We start from the raw sequence: 11,379 nt of genomic DNA, 5'->3' as shown, positions 1-11,379 counted from the left end.
TGAACTAGTTCAGTAAGGAAGGCTTCCTTAAATTCTGGTTGTGCTGCCCCATAGACAGCCACCAGGATGAAATGAAAATTATCTTTTCTTGTCCTTACTCTAAACTTCACATAGAAATCTCCTTCATCAATACTTCCTATGTCTAACTCGTCAAGGTCTACTCCTAGTAGGATACCCCCTGATCTTCCATGTGGTTCAGTCCAGTGCCATATGAAATTTTTCCCCCCACATAACTTATTTAGTGTGTCTTGGGTAAAATCCCTTTTTCCTGTCTCTAGAAGAGCAATGAAAGCTAAGTTCTGCTCTTTAGATGTTTCAGAGAGAAATCTTGTTTTAGCCAAGTGACTTAGACCTCTGCTGTTCCAGAAGATTCCTCTCATTTGGAAACAATTCTAATATTAGGTTTGGGAATTTTGACCTTACAAGTCTTTTTCTTTTGTGACTTAGCACCAGACTTGTGTTTTCCAAACTTAGAATAAAGTTCTAAATAGCTATTATCCTCATCAAAGATCTCTTCCATCCTGAAGCTCCAGTTCAGAGCAACTGATAAAAAAACCATTCGAATGCAGCAGCAAAATGGACTGAACAGAGCATGTTGTTTTTAGAAATGGCTTGTTAGTTTTTAGAAATTTAACAATAGCAGCAGCAACAATAACAAAAATGAACCTCAAAGTACTGCATGTTTATACACAAATCAGTAACTTGACTGCTCATTTCAGCAATACACATTTCATTCCTTGATACAAGCATATGAACAAAGGAGCTGATGAACATTTTAAAAACAATTGAGAAAAGTGCAACTGATCAATCATCAGAAAGGCAGCAAGCCTTGATCCTATTAAATAGTAGGAGATGATTCATTACACACTTTGCATCTGCATGATACTGGGTCACACTGATATGGTTGGTTATGATGGGGGGAGATGGATTGCAAAAAGGCCTCCCAAATCTTTGCCTCCGCCTGTCTTTTCTGCTACTTAACTGCTGTTACTGCAGCTGGAAGCATGAAATCAGCCAAGAAATACCCCCACTATATTCATCAAGAAAGAAAAGTATTTCCATATATCTAGTTCAATCCTTGGATCTGCGATAGGCGATGGCTCCCCCCTGCAACCTTCCCCCTCCCCTCCTCCCTACCAGCGCCTTCCTTCCCACCAGCCCCACGCCGGCTCCTGTTCCGGGTATGGCGGCCACCCTCACGGTCGTGGTAACTCCATGCCTGGTCGTCCACTCCCACCCAAAGCGTCGGTAGGAACCTCACGGACCTCTCTAGTGGTGGGGCGGTCCAAGGCCCAAAGGTGGAGCGATAGCTCCCCAGCTTCCTCAACTCCCGCTGGCGACGCGCGTCCCTCCTTCAAGGAAGCTCTCCTCGCTGGAACAACCTCGGCGGCGGCCTCGCAGGAAGTACCACGCAGAGAAACCCGGATTGTTCTTCGCCACGGTGAATGACGTGCGCTGGAGGCAGACCGAATTCCAAGCGCCGACGGCTGGACAAAAGTGGAGGGACATCGCACTCGCCAGGAATGTCGCCGCCTCGAGTTCCAACGCAGAAGGCTGGTTCCAGTGGACCTTAGGGGGTGCTATTTCAATTGCTTCGCTTCAGGTCATCGCGCCGCTGCCTGCCGGTCCAATCCTCGGTGTTTCCATTGCCAGGCTCTGGGGCACCGCAGCTACACCTGCCCCTGTCACCCTGCTCCACGACCGGCTGCCCCCCGTCCCTGGGAATTGGTTTAACGGCGAGTGTCTTCTTCACCCCGGTTCCCCTGGAGACCATGACAGGCCGCTCTGACCCTCCTGGTGAGGCTGTCGGGCGGAAGAAGCGGCGCCGGACTCACCGGCAACGTGTTCGGCGCCCTGTTCAATCTTCGGTTCCTAATCCTGAAGGAAAGGCGGGTGAGGGGACTGATGGCCCCTTTGCCATGCCGCCCAGCGAGGAGGATACGCCGGCTCCTGCTGTTCTTCCCCGGAAGCCCCGGTGTATCATGGACCGCTTGGCCAGTATTGCTCAGCGGGAAGATGATCTTGCTCGCGCCGTGGTCATCTCCGTGATCAATGGCACAGCTGATTCTGTCCTCTCCACCATTGCTGACCGGTTTGAGATCGAGGAATCGTCTCTGGTCCTGCAACCCTTTGGGCCATCTCGGTTCCTCTTGATCTTGCCGAGCATCGCAATGATGGAGCAACTCTACAATGGCGGCCGATCAATCATCACTTCATCCCACAGACTACATGTTATGCATTGGACACGCTTCCTTCAATCCTCAGAGGCTTCTCTATCTTCCTTGATTGAGGTTGATCTGCGGGGCATTCCGGCTCACACCTGGGACTTAGCAATGGCGGAGCAGCTCCTCAACGAGTACTGCTCGATCAGTGGCGTCCATCCGAACATGGCTGATCAGCGAGAGCCGAGAACTTTTTTGGGTGGCGGCTTGGTGCTCTGAACCTTCGTCGTTTCCGCCGGAGATTGAACTGGAGTTCGTCGAGCCGGCGGTGGTCGTGGAGGATCATCCAGTGAAGCGCACTGTAACCTACAACATCACAATCTCTGTCGTTCCCTTCATCGGGGGTTTTGGGCCGGAGGATCCTCCCTCCCCGCCTCCTGATGGTAAGGATCGGGGACGCCGTCGACAACCGCCGAGACAGGACTCGTCTTCCTCCTCCCCGGCGGTTGATGGGGCTGCTGCGGCGAACTTGCATTGGGTCCCCGCGCTTCGGTGCGTACGCAGCTGTGCCCACGTTCATGCTCGTCCGGCCACGTGACGCTGCTGTCCAAGATCCCACCGCCCCCGCCCCCCCACCCCACCCACCTTGGCGCGCTCCCCTGCGCGTGACACCTCGGCTTCGGCGGCGGAGTGCACGGTTGAACACAACTTCTCGGCTTCGGCAACGGGACTTGAAGGAGCGGCGGCTCCTGTGGGTTCTGAGCCGTTCCCCTGCCCGGTTTTCCTACGGAATGCAGGCGTCGCTGGCTTGACTGGAGAGCTGCCGAGCCCGGAGGGATTCGGTGCGTTGGCGGCGGCGGTGGCGCCCTGCTTGGCCCCTCGGGCTGCTGAGTCCTTAGGCCACGTTGTTTCTAATGGCCCAGATATGCATGTGGTCCCTGTTCCTTCCTCGCAGGCCGAGGTTGAGTTGCTGGATGCGGCCCCGGTGCGCAAGGATAATCAAGATGCTGATAGGCTTCCTACCGAGGCTAGTGCTTGGTCCCCAACACTTGAAGCCGTGTGGACATCTGAGGGCCCAGTCGCTCCTGCTACTCCCGTCCGCGCGCTGGCAGAATTAGGCAACGAGCCCGCACGCCCGCGTCGCAGTCGCCGCATTGCTGGGATTCACCGGAATCTCCAAGAACGGTGGCTCCCACAAGAGCCAAAAAGAAAGTGATGAGGGCCTTAAATGTCATTAGAGAATCAGAAGGGATTGATTAGGAAGCTCTGGATGAATATGGCAGCATGTTTGCCCGCTCTTCCTCACTTCACTACGGGAAAGCTAAAAATTGCCAAGTATATTTTTTTTGCCGAGTGTTTTTTTTCAAGCACTTGGCAAACAAGCTCTTCGCCGAGTGCCAAGCTAAAAACACTCAGCAAAAAAAATACACTCGGCAAATCGGGGCTTTGCCGAGTGTCAAATAAAAAACACTCGGTAAACTACCCTCTTTGCTTTGCCGAGTGTCAAAAAAGACACTCGGCAAAGAGGGGGGTTTGCCGAGTGTTTTTTTTGACACTCGGCAAAAAAATAATTTTTTTCTCTTTTCACCATGAAATTTTTTCTACTCCCCACATACAACATGTGGTACTCCATGTTAAAATTTGGTATATTTTTGGATTTATTTGCTATATTTATTTAATTAATTGCATTTCAAGGAAATTTTTGGTATAAGTCAAATTTGAACTGCAAGTGATTCAAATTATGGAACAAAATAAGTAGAAAAATGATATTCATGTTATTTGGCCCAATTTGAGACATGACCCATGAAATGAAAAGAAAATTTCGAACATCTTGTTCAGGAAACACGACCATGAACGTGTGGCAGTAGTATTTTTAAATTGTAAAAAAACAAGCAAAGTCTGAAAATCATGAGATTTGTCATGATGTGATGATATAATACGTGGAGGCTGTGGAAAAAAATTGGGAAGGTTTTGCACATTTCATCATGTACAATGATTACAAACCGAAGCATCTCAGAAGAAGAATAGTAACTTTGAGAGGATTCAATAAGATTTAGAGTCAAAGTGACGGTCGAGTTTGGTTTGACTACAAAACTTTTTGTATAGTCAATAGAGAACATATATTGGTTCGTGTGAAAATTTGGTATTTTTTTTGAAACTGTTGGATATTTTTAAATTTTTTTCAAAAAAAGTTTGCCGAGTGTCCTACGTGGGACACTCGGCAAAGGGCCAAACCCACCCGCGCCGAATAACAATTAAGACCCCCCACCCGTCCTCCGGCCCGCACCAGCCGCCCCCACACCCTCCCTCCGTGCGCACCCCCGGCCCCTCCCTCCGCGCGCACCCCCGGCCGACACCCCCCTCCCCCACCTTCCTCTCCCGCCGCCGGCTAGCCGCCGCCGCTGCCGCCCCTTCCTTCCCTCCCTCCCTCTCCCTCTCCTACCGGCGCCCCTCCCCCTCCTCTCCCCTCCTTCCTCCCTCGCGTGGCCGTCCCGCCTCTCTCCCCATATCCGGCCGGATCCGGCGGGGAATCTGCCCCTCCTCCCTGGATCCAGCGGGGACTCGCGTCGGGGGCCCCGGATCCGGCGGGGACTCGCGTCGGGGGTCCCGGATCCGGCGGGCGTGGATGGTGGCGGCGGGCGTGGATGGTGGCCGCCGGCGGCGGCGTGGACGGTGGCGGCGGCGTGGATGGTGGGCGGCGCCCCTCCACTCCCTCTCCTCCGGCCCTTCCCCTCCCGGCTGGCGGTGGTGGTGGTGCTGGCGGCTGGTGGCTGGTGGTGGTGGCTGGCGGTGGCGGCCGGTGGTGGTGCTGGCGGTGGTGGTGGCCGGTGGTGCTGGCGGTGGTGGCCGGTGGTGGCGGCGGCGGTGGAACAGGATTTTTTTATTTTTTAAAAAAATTGGATGCCAAGTGTTTTCTGGCCACTCGGCAAAAACTTTGCCGAGTGCGCGACACAAAACACTCGGCAAATACGTGTTTGCCGACTCAAAGTTTGCCATGTGCGGTTTCGCCGAGTGTTACACTCGGCAAATGGTTCGCGAGTGTATTTTGCCCTTCGCCGAGTGCCCGTGGCACTCGGCAATTTTCCTGTGTCCCGTAGTGCTTGCAGCTAATCATGTGCAGGCTATGGCTGCTCTCTTCGGATGGGCAACACTTGATGATGCAGCGATGGAAGATTGTGTGGAGACAATGGCGGGCATGTGATCTGTACTGTGCCACTCTCTGTTACTTGGTCGAAATCTGAAATAGTTTACCATGAATCCTTCAAACATTCTTTGTTGGAACGTGCGGGGCCTCAATTCGAAGGCTCGGGCTCAATTCGAAGGCTCGGCAAGATTCCGTCCGCACCCTGGTTAATTCCTCGAAGGTTGATGTGGTTTGCCTACAGGAAACAAAAATGACAGTGATGTCTCGTGAACCATCCTGTCCATGCTAGGATCTGATTTTTCCTATTATGTTGACTTGCCGTCTGTGGGAGCAAGCGGGGGGCTGCTTATTGCTTGGCATCATTGTCTTGGCCCTGCTACTGCCACTCGCGAGGATAATTACAGCGTCTCTGTCCAATTTAGCCCGGCTATTGGTCAAGCATGGTGGCTCACATGTGTGTACGGGCCTCAGGGAGGTGATAACAAATTACTGTTTTTACAAGAGTTAAGGGAAATAAAGTTGGGCTGTCAAGGACCATGGCTGACGCTGGGTGACTACAACCTCATAACAAATGATGAAGACAAAAACCAATGGGAATCTGAACCGAGCAATGATGGGCAGGTTTCGCCGCCTGATCAATGACTTGGGTCTAAAGGAGCTGCCGCTTCACGGGAGAAAATTCACATGGTCCAATCAGCAGGATTCACCAACTTTGGTCAAGCTTGATAGAGTCCTTTGCTCGGCAGACTGGGAACATCTTTTTTCCAAATTGTCAACTCCCAGAGCAGCGCTATAGAGGGGTCCGATCACCATCCGCTCCTACTTGACCTGCATGATGTTAAACCTGGTAAAGCTCGCTTCCATTTTGAATCTTTCTGGACCAATCTAGATGGTTTTCAGGAGGCAGTTGAGATGGCCTGGAATTCTTTTCTAGCAACCTCCTGCCCGTTTGACACCCTTGCTAAGAAGTTCAAAGCCACACTCAAGAGCCTGCAAAGCTGGAGCCAAAAAAAAATTGGGCATGTTAACTCTTAGCTGGAACAAGCTAGAGAAATACTACACCAGCTGGAAATTGCTCAAGATATGAGACCCCTTTCAAACCTGGAGACCTGGCTGTGTAACCAGCTCAAGATGCACTCCTTGGCCTCTTCACTGCAGAGGACAATTGCAAGAAGTCGGTCCAGGATATCCTGGCTATGCGAGGGATGCCAACACTTCCTTGTTCCACCTGCACAAAAGGCATCGCAAGAGGAAGAACTTCATCAGTAAGCTTCTAGCAGAAGATGGGCTAATTCTCACAAGCCATGAAGAGAAGGAAATTTTATTTTGACTTCTACAGTCTCTTTGGGGAAAGCTTGGAAAGATATGTCACAGTTAACCTTGATGAGTTGGCCATCCCAAGTTCTGATCTGTCAGACTTGGATGCCCCTTTCTCCTGAAGATGAAGTGTGGAAGACTATCAACATGTTGACATCTGACAAAGCCCCAGGGTCTGATGGCTTCACAGGAAGGTTCTATAAAACCTGCTGGCCAATTATCAAAGTGGATATTATGGCAGCCATTTCAGCTATGTGGAGCAGGAAGATGGGACATCTTGAGGTGCTGAATTCTGCTTACATCACCCTCCTACCAAAGAAAGAAGCCACAAACATCAGAGATTTCAGGCCAATAAGTTTGGTACACTCCTTTGCTAAACTTTTAACTAAAATACTAGCCAACATACTGGCGGGCAGGCTGGACCAGATGGTTTCCCTAACCAAAGCTCCTTCATAAAAGGTCACTTCATCGAAGACAACTTCACGTTGGTTCAGCAGACAGCAAGGTTCCTACATCAACAAAAACAGCCCCGCATCTTATTGAAATTGGATATCACTAAGGTATTTGATTCTGTATCATGGCCTTTTCTGTTGGAAGTCATGAAAAAGTTGGGGTTTGGGCCCATCTTGTGTGACATCTTGAGCGGGCTGCTAGCTTCCTCCTCCACTCATATTTTGCTCAATGGTATTCCCGGGGAAACAATTTTGCATCGGCGCGGACTTCGCCAAGGCAACCCTCTGTCCCCGATGCTATTCATTTTGGTGATGGATGTGTTATGCCTCATGGTTAAAAAAGCAGTGGAGGAAGATATGTTGCAACCCCTTGCTAGACAGGCTCTCCAACATCGAATTTCCCTATATGCTGATGATGTGGTTATTTTCCTGCACCCTTCAGCCTCTGATTTGGAAGTCATGCTTGATCTTTTAGAGCTCTTTGGTGAAGCTTCTGGGCTGAAAACGAATATGCATAAAAGTAGTGTTCTAACCATACAATGCTTGGAAGAAGACAAGGCAGTCATTCAGGAACAACTTCCCTATCAACTTTTGGAATTTCCTTGCAAGTATCTTGGAGTGCCTCTCTCTATCCACAAACTGACTAAAGCTCAGATTCAGCCAATCATTGATAGAATAGTAGATCAACTTCCAGGATGGAAAGCTGACTTGCTAACAAGGGCAGGGAGAAAAATTCTTGTACAGTTCGTGCTCACATCCATGCTGATTTACCTGATCATGGCCATGGACCTCCTAGCTTGGGCCCTCAAAGCCGTTGATAAAATCCGAAGAGCTTTCCTTTGGAGAGGTAGGAAGGAGATGAAGGGAGGCATTTCTTACTGGCTTGGCCCAAAGTTACAAGACCACCGGAGCTGGGGGGGTCTGTGTATTTCTAGCTTGCAACAGCTAGGTTGGGCCCTGCGAATGCACTGGCTTTGGTTGCAAAAAACGGAACCAGACAAACCTTGGGCTTCTTCCCCATCTAAGTCCAATCCTCAGTTAAAGCTTTCTTTTCAACTGCCATTAAAACAGAGGTTGAAAATGGAATGAATACTCTTTTCTGGACAGATAGGTGGCTTCATGGGCAGCGGCTGGACCAACTAGTACCTCACTTGTTTGGTGCTATCTCTGCTAGAGCAAAGAAGTGGACAGTTCATGATGCACTCACTGATCGGAGATGGGTTACTGATATTAGAGGGGCCCTTACGTTGGCTATTTTGACAGAATACATTAAGCTCCTTTCAGATGTTGTGCTCCAACCAGAGGCTGAAGATCTTCACGTGTGGCAATTCTCCTCATCTGGAATATATTCGGCAAAATCTGCTTATGAGTCCATGTTCATTGGAGCCATCTCCTTCTGTCCCTGGGAGAGAATTTGGAAAATTTTGGCTCCTGGCAAATGCAAATTCTTTATGTGGTTGGTTGCTCATAACAGATGTTGGACGGCTGACCGGCTTGCTAAGAGAAGTCTGCCCCATCCGAAGCGCTGTCCTTTATGTGATCAACATGAGGAAACAATTGACCATTTGCTAATATCTTACATCTTCACCCGACAGGTCAGGTTCAGCTTACTACAAAAAGTAGGGTTGCAAGCCCTAACTCCACAAGTGAGAGGTGTCTTTGATGATTGGTGGGAGGCAGCAAGCAAGAGAGTCGAAGGTCAAGAAAAAAGTCTAAACTCCATTATCATCCTAGGTGCTTGGTCAATTTGGAAACATCGAAATAGATGCATTTTTTACAGGATTTGTCCAAGCCTAAAGGAAGTTTTGTCAATTTTGAAAGAGGAAATGCAGCTGTCATTACATGTTTTTCTCAGAAATATAAAAAGTACAATGTTGAATCAGATAGTGCATCTCAGTATCTCGTGATTCTGGAAGCAGAGGAAAGGACAACTTTGGCCGAGAGAGATGGTCCCAAGTTTCACCAGGAAAAAATGGTCACGGCGTTACAATTGTGTTCCGCTGTAATCATGAACAGTAGTTAAATCATTGGCATAAGTTACTTGTGTCACACCCGGTTTTGAAACAAAACCAAGTGCAACCTATATGTATGATAGGATCTAGTTTCATGTATATAGTAACATCATCAGTGAATAACTGTAACAGTATCACGTAAATGAATATAAATAATGACTTACGAGTCTTTCAGAGATATATAGCTCAATCCTGAAAACGAAGGCTCCAAACTTCACAAGCAATCAACTGGGGGTTGCGTACGCCTAGAACTCAGCATCATCTTTAGAAAACTTCACACACCTTTCTCTTCTGAGCAGTAAGTAAGGATGAGTACATTTATGGTTGGTACTTAGCAAGGTCACAAGAAATAACCAGAATAACAATTTAAATCCATCTTCAAGTTTATTAATCATGTGAGGTCCAAGCCGCTCTTGACCGTAAGCACGGCTGATATATCAGTTTTACGCTCTGCAGAGGTTCTACACTTTCACCACAAGTCGCGTAAAAGTTCAAAAAAACATTAGACCCAACCATGCTGTGCTGATTAGGCACTCATCATACTACCGAGGTGTGACTGCATAGGGACGCTATGAGACCTTTACAAAGATTCCCTAGTAAATAGTAACCTTAGACCCTAGTAAATAGTAACCCACTAAGGTCCAAGCAGAGCATAAACCTCTCTCAAGACTGCGAAGTTACCATAGAGCAAATCAGCCTGAGGGCCGGGCTATACCCCATCAACACCTCCACTCTTGCCATTTTGATAAGATTACCACATACTAGAGTCTCTAACTAATTAGCCAAGATCAGAGACATGTAGTCCTTGTGGTTGCACTATTTTCCTGGGTGGTTCTCCATGTTCCAATTAATACATAGTATTCTTGTAAATAGGCATAGATAGAAGGATGGTTAGGGACACTTGCCTTTCTCCAAACGAAAAGTTACTCTTACTGCTTATCAGCTCTTGCTCTCTTGAAACTCTTAATCTTCAAAGCTTTCGAACAGCAATCCTTCTACTCGAAGCAATCATCGGCACGAGCATACAAAGCAAACAAACAAGTACAACTAAGAACAATACAACAATCAAACAAAAGCTTTAAAAGAGCGTACGAGAGGATAAGGCTTGAATCGGATAAGGCTTGAATCTAAGGTCATGCGAACACAAAAAACACCAGAAACAAAACTATGGTTGAAAAGAAACAATGTATTTTAATAAAGAAAAATATGTAAAGATATTTTAGATAAACATCCTTAGCAAGCTATATTTATATATGAAAAGATGATGTAGAACTTAGTCAAATTTTATTTATAAACATTCAAGTACAATTTATGCAAATTAAACATTTAATTTGAAAATAAAGTATACGTAAACATCTAAGCGCATAGTTTTATGATTCGGGTTGAAGTAACCAAATATAATTAAATACACATTTATATTCATATTAGTCAAATTAACATTTAATTATGAAAACCCGAGATATAACTTATGTAGCTTTTATTTAGAAAACAAATTGAATAAATATTAATCTATTTGAGTTTACTTATGAACAACCGTGGTGTAGCACTTAATTAGATTTTATTAATTAAAACTAGTTTAATATGTATTAAACAAATTAATATTTAATTATAAAAGTGAAATAAAGGTCTAATTAGCTTTTAATTAGAAACAAGTGCATAAGCAATTAATCATATTAATATTTTAAATAAATTTGAGAAACACAGAACATGATTAACATTCCTTCTAATACTTAGTTTAAGTCTACGTTGATATGAACCTAACGGAACAAGAACGAGCTCTACAGGAGCAAAGACGTGGAGCTTGGGGACTAAACAAGATTGAAAGGACCTAAATAGAATTAAGTATAGATCTGAAGGGTTAGCAAAGAAGGTATGCAAGACATAGTTAATAGTGCTTGCAAAAAGCCCAAAGGACAGGGTTAGATCTGTTAAAGATCATGGCTTGGGCTAGGTTGAAAGGATCTAATCTATTCAGGGGCAAGATATTACAGACTAGCTCAAGGTTCTACTTGCAAAAGCATAGGGGCTTGAAAAAGCTCTGGGAGCTTGCTCCCATGGCGGATGGTGGCTCGGCCGGCCAAAATAGGTGGCGCTCCGGCCGGCTATGGCGAGGCGGAAGCGGTGCGGTAGATAGAGGAGGTCGAGAGGGTGCTGGGGGTATGCTCACCGGTGGCGGGGCTGGATGCAGATGGTCGGAATTTGGTTGGTGGCGGCTGGTTCGGGTGTTCATGCGGCAGAGCTCCTCCGGCTGGCTTCATGATGCTCGCCGCGCCCTCCTTGTGCTCCGACGG

General features: G+C 47.4%; 1 long non-coding RNA gene across 1 annotated transcript; it reads right to left on the bottom strand.

Moving 5' to 3' along the window:
• Positions 1 to 5,368: 5,368 nt before the first annotated feature.
• LOC117834148 (uncharacterized) lies at positions 5,369 to 7,358 on the bottom strand. Its single transcript, XR_011898993.1, has 3 exons — positions 6,687 to 7,358; positions 6,409 to 6,535; positions 5,369 to 6,305 (listed from the first exon to the last, which is right to left on the bottom strand). It is a non-coding gene; the product is annotated as an uncharacterized lncRNA (long non-coding RNA).
• Between the last annotated feature and the right edge of the window lie 4,021 nt (positions 7,359 to 11,379).

Source organism: Setaria viridis, chromosome 8, assembly GCF_005286985.2.
Source record: "Setaria viridis chromosome 8, Setaria_viridis_v4.0, whole genome shotgun sequence".
NCBI lineage: Eukaryota > Viridiplantae > Streptophyta > Magnoliopsida > Poales > Poaceae > Setaria > Setaria viridis.
The sequence above is the reverse complement of the archived record's forward strand: the minus strand, read 5'-3'. Positions and strand labels throughout refer to the sequence as shown.